The 12,326-nt window shown below is 42.0% G+C and overlaps 1 protein-coding gene across 2 annotated transcripts in view; it reads right to left on the reverse strand.

Moving 5' to 3' along the window:
- Nucleotides 1-12,326, reverse strand: part of Polr2H (DNA-directed RNA polymerases I, II, and III subunit Rpb8) — a 688,914-nt gene that overhangs the window by 127,301 nt on the left and 549,287 nt on the right. The gene's annotated exons all lie outside the window — the stretch shown is intronic.

A 12,326-nucleotide genomic window follows, 5' to 3' on the forward strand; every position in this document is an offset into this window, starting at 1 on the left:
AAAAAATATAAGAATATGTGATCTGGCCGGCAAGCGATATAACTATAGACCTTTTTTTTTATTTTAGCTCTTTACGCCAGATTTAGCAAGATAATTATCAATCCCGTTGTCATTTACTGCCGAAAATGTCCCGAAGGAGTCGCTTGCAAATGAAAATGATTTGATTAACAACTGTTAATATGTATGCAGAAACAAGACAGGCGCGACAATTCGATATTCTAAGCGAATCACAGCCATCGCATACAAGAGTGCAAAGTTGGACGATACTGTCCGGTAATTTGGAGAATAAAATCGACGTTAGATACCCGAGTGCCTACTGAAATCGCAGTCATTTGTGATACACCGCTCCCCACCGCTTGAATGGGGAACACTTACCGCCAAGTTTACGAATGCAGTCTTATAAATACATATGGACTTTCAACAGTGGATTGGGATGGCAAAGAGTAAATAAAACGCTTACTGAAGTGACGACTTTGTTAGTCACCCTGGATATAATAATTAATTGTGATTTTAATACATTTCGTATGGCTCGAGACAAAACAAGAGTATAAAATTAATGATGGAACGTTTTCTATCTCGCGATAAACAAGAAAAGATGGAAGTTATACGCATTTTGCTCTGATTACAATCTCATTTTATTTACACAATGTATCGAGGGAGCTAGTCATGCGGAATTTCTAATAAAATTTACCGACGGAGACGTTTCCTGTTTATGCACCACTTTCTGAATGAATATTACGAAATGAAAATTGTCCACCACCCTCCAACAAAAGATTTACAAACCATAATACTTGCTCAATTTTCAGTCATTGAACTCATTAACTTTATTCTAAACTGTTTCTTCTTAAAACTTTACTGAAAATCTTAAGAGTTGCTCTTCCACAATTGATCAGACAGGCAGAAGTAAAATAAATTAAGAGTGAAGAAAAACTAAGATTCAAATACGATGGGACGAGAGAGAACGTCGCTAGGCGAAATCGGAACAAGAGAATGTTAAATAAATGTAGGTGGGATTGAGGAAGGAAGCAACTCGTCATATGGAATTGATGAACTAGAGTAAGCTCACGCACTACGTAATGTACAACAAATACTTGTATATATTAATCCCAATTCTACCTTAGATGGGTTGATTGCCCATGATTGAGACAGATTTCAAATGCAAATGTCCGCACTGACTGGCCTTCAATAAAAGGCCAATTAATACTAACACACTGGTATGCCAAGAGCACGAATTGGGACGGGGGAGGGGGCGCACCCCAGGACTTCCTAATGATTCTACTCGAAGCGGTCCCTGGCGTTGACACCGAACTGCGACCGAAGAGCTCAAGTTCAAAATTCAGACCACTGCGGCGCCAGCTCCAATACGTGGTGCGGGTACATCTTCGAGACCAGAAAAAGCCGTACCACGATTGTACATCCATGCAATTCTCTCCTCTCGGCCTGCTCCGGTCACTGGTTCGAGGTGAAAAATCCCCAGTGTTGGCAACCTCGCGGCTGAGGAGAGCCCTCTTGAGCAATGGCGGGGAGGAGGAGAGGGAGGGGCGGGGAGTATTGCATGTGATGCTCGGGGATTACGTCACCGCGTAAGAGCAATGAGGAAAAGGTAACGCCGGGATTGGCGAGATGGCCCGACATCGGAAAGGGGAGGGGGGGCAGGAGGAGAGTGGAGGGGCATTCATTGGTTGGCCAATGGAAAAAGGGGTGAGTAGACGAAGAGGAATGGGGGGAGTCGGGGGAGGGAGGGGTGGAGCAGGGTGGGAAGGTGGGGGATAACGATGGGACTTGAACATGACCTTGGGGAAGCTTTGAAAGCTTCGTGTGCACACATACACACACATACACAAACACCCTGCAATGAAAAGCTTTCTGCGCTAGAACTGCATACGAGCACTGGCAAAAGAAATGCGATGGGAGTGAGAGGGAGGGGGGTTGTTTATAATGGTGGGACGGGAAGAGCCGGGGGCCACGGGGGGGGGGGATCGATGGAATGTCTTTTTTTTTAAATATTCATCAAAATAAGAACAGGGGGGGGGGGGCGTCGGCTCTCTCCGGCATCAGAAATCGGACCGGAGCCTTGTTCTCCAGTCCGCCGCCACTGGGACAGAAATACTGACTGACATACACTTAGACTAATGGCATCCTTTCTTTTATAGGAAAAAATAAAAAAAAGCTCGCAGCACCCTTGTGAACAATTTATTCATTTATTTTAACTTGCGCCTCGCTCTGGCGTTTGATCTTTTTATTTCGCAAGTTTGCCTCGCCGGAAAAATTCGCAATGCGGTCCCACGGCATGGAACGAAGACGAGAAAATCCGAGCAGTGAACTTCGTTTCCCAGGGAATGAATGATGCGACTCGCCCCTGGACGATCACGGTACGTCGCTCTCGATGTAATTGGCCTTTCGCACGTACCTTTATAACGGTGCTCGACGGCATAAGCCTGATCTCACGCTGCTACACGAGTCATTAAAATCGAAGAGCATCACATGCGGCGTGTGACAAACAACCGCTTACGACTCGTGGCGGGGTCATTTTCTGTTTGAAGGAAAGAAGAGGAGTTCTTCCATAACATTAACTGAACCATGCTATAAAAAAATACGCAGTGCCCACATGGCATTTCGGCTCCGGCGGAAGTCCATAACAGGGCCAGGGTCCCTTTATTTCCTAGATTTTCGATTCACGGCTTTTTTTCAGATTATCCCGACGAATACATCGTCCTATTTTGTTCATTTTCCACCAGAGTTTTTGGATTTCGAATTCGCACTTTAGTGAATAATTCGCCGTATTTGCGCTTACCTCTGGCACCTCGGGAGTCAGTCCTACGAGCAATTTTAGGATATTGTTTCCAGGGCCTGCAAACCTGGCGAACGGCATACACTAAATGATTTCGCCAACAGAAGGAACATCGTTCACATCGATTCCCAAATCCTATCGTTCTAATTGATTGGTATCATAATCCCCTGATTTTATCGAAAAATACGACCCTTTTCCACGAACTGTTCAGGATATAGGGTAGGTTTCATGACTCGAGTGCCCACCCTGTTACATACAAAAAATACAGTATACATAGACACAAGCCAAGGGAGATGAGTTATGACTCCAAAAATATTATGACAATGGAGGAAGAGTTATGGTGATGGCTGAAAACACAGGACAGTGGATCCAACCCTCCACTTAACATGCAACATTTAGAAAGACACAAGCAGTTACCATTAGCGCAGATGGGGTTATTAAAATACCACAGTTTACCAATGGATTAATCCAGACAATTTAATGAGCAGAAAAGATTGGTAAGTTGATATTTTAAAGGTGCCAACACATGAATACCGATCTTACAACAGAAAGTGCGATAGCTCAAGCTTTTCAACCCGTTGTCATGCATACACGCCATTTGTGAAAATCATTCGCCATACAAAATTTGAAGATGGAAAGCGTTTTCCTGAATCGCCGTCAAATAAACAGGAATTAAAATGTCCCTCATGCCTGAGGAAATTCGAGAAATTTAACTCAGCTTAATGAATTAAAGCAAAAATACTTGTATAATGTCCTTGCTCTCGACGGATGTGAAAAGCTCACGCGACTTTCTTGTTGGTCGAATAGGATGCTTACGGTGCAAGGTTTGGGGCGCCCTTTGGTTCATTAACTCAACTAACATAATAAATGTAGGTCGCGGTAGTCCAGGGGGTAGAGCGTTGGACTTCTGACCGGAAGGTCCCGGGTTCAATTCCCGGGCAAGGCACTCTGGGAAACTGGAGATCTACCCAAGCTGATATATATGTACATATATATATGTCTCGCTTTAGTGCTTACTACATCAAATGCGGAGATGAGCATTGTTTGACCTATTTTCCTCGAGATTACGAAATCATCAACAAAGCCGGCCGCCCCAGCGCCCTCCGGCAGCCACAGAATCGGTCAAACCGAGAATTTCACATCTGAAATCTACGCTGCGAATGATATTCAGGAACATTGCAAGCGTGCCCTTGAATAAAACTGCCGTGGCAATAAGCAAACAGACAGCACATGTCACGCTATGCTCCTGTATTTCACATACGTAATGTACATTTTACGGTCTCATCAATCCTCGTATGCGCTTCACATAAGCGCATTACTTTTCAAACGTTGCATTGTTCAGTAAGGATGATATGATTCGTTTAGCAAGGGCATGAAAGCGAACTTATGCTAAAAGTTAGATCAAAAGAGAAGAAGGATAGTTAATTAGATATCGGAGTTAACAGGGATTCGACTACGGTGCGAATGGATCCTTATTCGAATCTTTAAAATCACGTGTATTCCGTCGAAAGTCAAAGGCGCCCTTGTATTATAAACCTTGACCGCCAATGTGTTTTGAATTCAGGTCGTACCACAGCTGTTCTAAATATCATTATCGTAATTCTAAAGAAAACGACTTCATGATTAATAAGATAATCTTGGCTAGCCAAAAGGAATCAACCAAATATGAAATGGTACTATTAATGGGCAATAGAAAATATCGACAGCCATGAGTAATGCTTCAATTATTCATCGTGAGAACGGTTAATAAACTTCATTACCATAGATTGACTATCCGATGATTGAACGACATTGTGAAGATCTGCACACGTGGCTATCTTCAGCTATTGCCATTAATTAAGCCATACCTATCCCTTTTCAGACCCTCATAATTTTAAGTCCCTTCATAATGCGTGCTATCATAAAATCAATGCGAAATGGATGCAACGTGAGATAAATCGTAATTCCTCACGACTAGAAGATGACAAGTTATTTCCAACGATAATTCATATTCAATGCCGTGAATTACTGTTCGTTTTCATTTACTCTCTTTAAGAAAACATTTACTTACTGAATATACTTCTAGGAACACAATATTCCCGTAAATTCAGGAATCAGAGCCGATCCTTCGAAATTTTACGAAATATCGTATTAAAAATTAGAACAATAGCATTAAAAAAATCAATCACTGAGGAGATAGCAGTCAACTGGGTGCCGTTTTGAATGACGCCGCTGCCTCAGAACAAAACCAGTGCAATCCTCATCCTCCGCTGGGTGCATGCGCTCCGAACTTAAAAAAATCACTCCAACCCACACCAGACGCTATCTCCATCGATCGATCAAAGGCATCTCAATATAGGATTATTTTTTTCGACAGCAGGCACTTCACGTGACCTTGCCAACTGCGTAACAGACTGCAGTGATCATGCAGTTATTGAGCCTCGGCGAGGCTCCACGCTGATTGCGGGAGAGGGGAAACCACTCCGCGAAAACCTCCCCCCCCCCCGAATATTCCCTCTTTATACGCCAACGTACGCCATTTCGCATCCATCCAAAAACCAATGGGAGGAAGATGTTCATTTCTGTTAGACCACTCAACATTCTGAAAGTGGAGTAGCTATGGAATAAAATAACACTTAGATTTTTCCTCGACCGAGAGAGTAATTTTGACTCGCGCAGTGGGAGGTGGAGAACTTACGTTGGAACGGCTGGTAAGCATCCATGCTTTTCATGAATGTAGATGCTTCCTTAAATACTTATTAACAAGTGCCTGGCCGTCTGCCGTGACTTAATACGGCGAGTGACCTACGCAACTGAAATATAGCACGAGTGATAAATGCCATGCGAAAACGGAAAAATAAAATTTTATTCGAAGGAACGTTTACTTCTCTATTCTTCTAAAACACGTTTTTCCTTATCATTAACATTATTTCGATGATGGGCACTGGGCAAAACGCCGTGAAAACTATCAAAATAGAACTACATCTACATCTACATAATACCCCGCAAGCCGCCGCAAGGGCGTGTGGCGGGGGGTGTTAGGTCACCAACCGTAAAAACGAAAAATACCACATGCAAAAAACAACACGGAAAATTACACCCCAGCAGCGCACACACTCATGCAAAACTCCCTCCATCCAATACTCATGCAAACACATAAACCGCCAAACAACAAAAAACTGCACCCCAGGATACAGCACGAAAGCCATCCTAAAACACGCAAGCCAGGACACAACAAGCAAGAATGTGAAACATCACTACCACATGAAAATGCACCACCAAACACTCAACCCCCCAAAGAGACAGTAAAAGGAAGGGAATTCGACCCAACGTTGCAGGTAGCAGGAATTTCCCCCCGCGGAGAGGGACGAGGGATTGAAAGGGAAACTTAAAAACAGATGAACAGAACACGAATGAGGTCATTCGGAAAGAATGGGTTATTATAACAAAACACATAAGGTTAGTGGAGGAGCATGCATTTAAGTAGAACTAATTATTTTTTAGACACTGAAGGGTGGCAAGTGGAATTTTTACTATCTATAATCCTACAGTTGCTATCCCGTATTGTCCGTGGGAAGAAGGAGTCCTTGAGTCGGCTAGTCCTGGCATCTATTTCCCGAATTTTATATGCATGATCCAAGCGACCAATGTATGTAGGAGTACGAATGATCTGCGAGACCTCGGTGCTGAAACATGCGGATCTGAATTTATTTAATAATTTCAGTCTTGCATTGAATCGTCTCTCTTCTAATGATTCCCACCCCAAATCCATGAGCATTTCGGTAACGCTTTGCGTTTTATCGTAGGAATTTTTTACAAAACGGGCTGCCCGGCGTTGAACCTTCTCAATTTCCCGAATGAGACCTTTTTCACTCGGGTCCCACACGCTGCATGCGTATTCTAAATGAGGCCTTACAAGAGCGTGGTAACAACGTTCCTTGACCTTTGAGTCACTTTTGCCGACAATGCGTCTAATGAATCCCAATTTTTTATTTGCTTGACCGCAGACTTTACGTATGTGAGTCCCCCAAGTTAAGTCTTTAGTGAATGTGACACCTAGGTATTTTACCGTATCAACTACTGCTAGGTCACCTCCAGCTAATTTGTAAGCAAATCCCGTTGATCTTTTAAAGAAATTTACCACTGAACATTTATTATAATTTAGAGTCAATCCCCAGTTAGAACACCATTTAGTAATGCAATCTAAATCCTGCGCTAGAATAAAACGATCCTCATCCCCAGATATCTCCCGATAGATCACCGTGTCATCCGCAAACATCCTAATTTTACTTTTCACTTCGCGGTTCAAATCGTTAACAAAAATCAAGAAAAGTAACGGCCCGATCACACTTCCCTGAGGTACCCCCGACGTGACTCGAACGCTGTCGGAACTAGCGCCATCAAGGACTACCCTCTGTTCCCGCTCTGAAAGAAAATCTTTAACCCAACTTATGGCGCCCTTGTTTATACCCGCGACCTTTAATTTATGAATGAGTTTACCATGTGGGACTTTATCAAATGCCTTTTGAAAATCTAAGAAGATGGCATCCACTTGCCTACCTCTCTCACCAGATACAAGTAAATCATGTGTAAATAATCCTAATTGGGTTTCGCAGGAGCGGGTTTTCCTGAATCCGTGTTGATTGTCACTTAAAAAGTTAATATTGTCAAGGTGTCTCATTATTGAACTGACAATTATGTGCTCTAAGATTTTACAACAGATAGAAGTGAGAGATATAGGTCTGTAATTACTGGGATCCTCCCTGTCACCACTTTTAAAAATAGGCGTTATTTGCGCGGTTTTCCAAATCTTAGGTACTTTGCACTCTGTGAGGGATTTGTTAAATATAAATTCAAGGTACGGGGCAATGTTTGGAGCTAAATGTTTTATCACCCTAGCTGGTATATTTTCGGGACCAACTACATCCGACGGGTCATCTACCTTATACTCCAGGATCTTAGATAACATCGCAAGATCACCTATCATTACAATGTCTTCGTCTTGACAATTTACGCTAATAATTAAATAACAAAAAATTAAATAATAAATGTTTCTTAAATTCTGGAGAGAAAAGATTTCAAGGGAGAGAAGTTGAAAGACGACCTCATTGATATAAAAGTTGGGATAGTGGTTAGGACTGGACTATATAACACTTTTTGATACCAACTGGAACGAGAGTTCAAATTTTTGTCACCTTTTTTTTTAAGGTAATCTACCGGTTAAGGTAGGTTTTTGGATGGACACAACTACCAAACAAACATTTTATTACTCCCAACAAAACACAAAATCCATCATCCTACTCTATATCAGGTCCCTCTTCATCTCCGAGTACTTTGTTACCTTGTCGTGATAAATTAAAATCGGGGTGAATTGAAATGAATATGCAGAATTTGATTAAATATATAAATTTCATAAAACGTTACGTCCTAAAGAAGTGATCCATTTACATCCCGGGTGAAGATATTTTCTCATTGCCAATACGTTGAATCAAACAGTGAGCCATGCGCATTGTTTTCCCGCCTTCTCGTACTACATTTCACTAACAAAGATTAATGCGTTTACGCAAGGCAAATGCCACTGCTGGAAAGTTCGCTCGATGGACATGCTACGTCGTCCGTATCGTTGTGGGGCCTTACTTAGAAGCTGCCATGAGTTTTACGCTACGCATTGTGGTTAAATTATACGGCGACTTCTATCACCAATTCCACCAATACCGAATCAATTACTAATTTAATTATTACTTAACAATAATATAGATTCAAGGCAAGAGAAATGCAGCAGCTGTTACGAACATTTCATTGGGGACGCTTGGAACATCCACCGCAGAGTCACGACTTAGCACCCAGTGATTTTCATCTGTTCGGACCACTGAAAAATCCTTTGGGTGGTCGACGTTTTGCCATCGATGATGCTGTAGTCCAAGAGGCTACTAGTTCCTTGCAATAGCAAATAAAATACTTCTTTGATGCCAGTTAATCAAGGAATTGTAAAGAAATGGGTCGGATGCCTGAATGTAGGGGATGAATAAGCAGAAAAGTTAAATACATTTCAGGGAGTTACGTTAATTATTATTGCCTTTTTCGAATTTTACGAGTTATTTATTGACATACCCTCGTATATTCGATTCGAAGATTCAAATATTCAAGCGAAAACCACATTATACCTTTCAATCAAAAGCATGTGGGTCCATGAAGGTGGGAAAAAGCATAAAACATCGAAATGCCCGCGCGAGTAATGTTGGGGGTTAATTTAGACTCAGCACGAACAATTTTAATTGAAACACGGCACTCAGTTCGTTACAAAAACAAACGAGTCATTCATTGAACAGACTATTGAAAACATCAACTAGAACCGTGTTTCACAACCAGTGAGACATGTACAACAAAGAAATATTTATTTTATTCACGATATATCATCTAAAATATTTATCCTATCTCCTAAGTATGAAAACGCACAAAGACATATTTATATAAAGATATTAAACCCATGACATAAAAGAACTCTTTTGCATACATTCTGATCTGAGCAATTACAAATCGGCGTGATTTTTACAAGCCATTCATACTGTCATAAAACCTAAAATTTCGTTAAAAAAAGCAGTGCATTGTAAAAGGGTGAGGCCTTATTGTGAAGGCATGTCATCGTAAGCAAATATTCAATACCGCTTGAAGAAAATGTAACAATCTAGAATACTCCTATTAAACAGCGTCCGACATGTTGACGACTCGTAAAAATGGACGCTCGAATCGCTAATACGATAAATTGTGGTAAACAAAGAAGAATTTTAGATAATAGAAAGACCTATAGTATTCAAGATTGCCAAAATGTGGAAAAAATACAAGCCAATGAGACATTAGTTTATAGACAACTGCATTGGAAAAAACGGTTAGTTTCGTCACTTAACGATATGAATATATGTACACGTATTTACACGCGGACTCACTTTCCTGAAGTGCTAATCAGAGCCTTTAACTTTATACCTTCCGAAAAAAATCCCATTTCGGGCGGACCTCGTGCATTGAATGCAACTCGGCGTTTAGATACAATGAGATGCATCCCTTTTACACGCCGTAATAGATAAAAACAGCAGAGGGAGTCGAATCCACGCGTGCGCAATGGGGGAGGGGGGGCAGGGGAATGGGCGCGTGACGGCTATCAGCCACTACTTCATTGAAGCACGCCGTTTACGTAATCGCGAGGAAGGGAGCGAGCAGAGATGAACCATCCAGGCAATGAATCATCCAGGAGGGAAAGGGATCAGTCTCTCAACCCATTATTTTCAAAGTTAACCGAGCGAACTGCTATTTCCGGAAACGGATCAAACGCAACCAACTCACATTAATTTTACCTCAGAGAGCCAAGGAAGAACTGCGGACGTGTTGCGGTTTCGAAAAGATACGAGTGTTACCGGATGATCGAATTCCTAATGCACCTTGCCCAAGGAAAAATGGATGGAGGAGTCCTTGATGAAACACTTACTCCCTGATGGCTGGAATCACAGCCGATGAAATCCGCCATGCTCAGAGGAAACTTCGCAGCTTTGCTTGAGTCGGTGATATTGCCAGATGGCGTTTCAGAAACTTAGCATTTGAGGTGAGAGGATGCGCGTAGTTTCAGGACTTCTAAGATGAGAGAACGGAGGTGGATGGAGAAAGGGGCCCGAGCGTAGAGTGGACACCACGGGAAGAAGGGTTCGATAGGATAGGACGAGTGAGAAAATTGAAAGAAGAAATTGAGGAAGAAGGGAAGAGTTTACGGTTAAAGAAAGGAAATTTAGTTTCAAGGACATAAGAGTAATAGAACGATTAGGTATTGCAAACGGCATGAACGGTAAAAAAATCTCAGAGCAGCTAATCATAGGAAAAGGTGGTTACAAGGGTTTTAGTGCCTCTTGGACACCAACCGTAACCTATCACCACGAAGTTGACTCTCAATTATAATAATTAAGGGCTTGAAACTACTTGCGCTGATGGCGAGCATTTCGGTGCATTATAATATTCAGTTTTCTTCCCCCACGCAATGCTGTACCGCCTTGCACTGACGACCCATATCGTAATTTCAATCGGGAGATGACTCAAGCATTACCAATCAAATATAAAAATGCGAAGGCCAACATTTGCATGGCTCTTTTCGCGAGATGAAGTCCCGAGAAACTCGTATAACTGCTTCGCTCCATCGATCGTTACTACTTCTAAAACATTAATCATTCATGAGCTCCAGAGACTTGGAAACTTAACAAAGAGCCTACATATGCAAATTAAATGTTATGAAATATTTTCCTTTTTTTCCGACGAAACAACGACATACGCTTTTGTGGGTTAAATCAAATTAAACGAGCTACCGAAACGATTAACTATTCCTCCGATAGTGAAATCGAGCGGTTATAACTGGTAACAACCACTAGCCAATTGGTAATCCGATTAATTCGCTAGAACCTGCTGTCAACAATAATAGCGTAACGACGCATAATGGAGAGACAATAATCGCTCCATCACATAGTGGGCGCGGCTGATCACGTGACGGCCTCCTCAATCACGCGCAAATAGGAAGGCGGTGAATGTTTTACTGCTGATGTTAAGGTTGAACGAACGGGGTGATTGCTGGTTCCTCGAATCGAATTTAACAAGATAGACATTCGTTATCCGCTATACAAGGACCCCGGAATGAGACAGGAATTGAATAGGAGGAGCAAACCGAGGAGATGAAAATTGTGAAGGAGAGATCTTTGCGAATATCCGCGAAACAGGAGGGCGAAGAATAAACATCCTTCTCCACGCACAACATTAAGATTTTCTCGAAATAAAATGACTGTACTTGGTTCGGATATAACGAGTTTGAATAATAATCGTGTATCATGATTAAAAAACAGTTGCTGGTCAATTGAAATGCCGCAAAAAGAAATGAGGAACGCATTCTGGGGATTAGTGATATAGTTAGCTCAGATGAGCACGCATGGCAGCTTTCATAAATTTCTGAGTGGACTGAATAGAGAATAAAACAGAGCGAGAGAGGTGTAAACTACAAGTGAAATGCATTACAGCGAATTTCAGTAGAAAGAAAGGAAAGGTAGATTTTCTGAGCGATGAGCAGACCCTACGGAAACACCCGGGAGGTAAGTAATTTAGTGTTGCAGGAAAGAACCGGGTTATTCTTTGACGAAGATCACCGACCTTGATCGCTCACTCGACGTCATACAGTAAGGGTGCAATAATAGAAGAACAATATTCTGTAGTTTCCTATACAAAATCCTAGGGGTGAAGCCCTTCAAGGCATAATAGGGTTCGCTAGAAGTACGACAAGGTAAGATATTTCGGTGGTAGATAAAACAATACTCATACGGAAGTCAATCATTCGTTCCAACCCAATGATCACTAATACAATTATAAACGCTGGATTGGTCCACAGCAACAACAGCGAACGGTCAACAGTGGATGCTGACTCGGCTTACACCGTAACATTACACCATAACATCTACATCTACATCTACATAATACCCCGCAAGCCGCCGCAAGGGCGTGTGGCGGGGGGTGTTAGGTCACCAACCGTAAAAACGAA

The sequence above is a fragment of the Hetaerina americana genome, unplaced genomic scaffold, assembly GCF_022747635.1.
Source record: "Hetaerina americana unplaced genomic scaffold, ioHetAmer1.1.p SCAF_9, whole genome shotgun sequence".
NCBI lineage: Eukaryota > Metazoa > Arthropoda > Insecta > Odonata > Calopterygidae > Hetaerina > Hetaerina americana.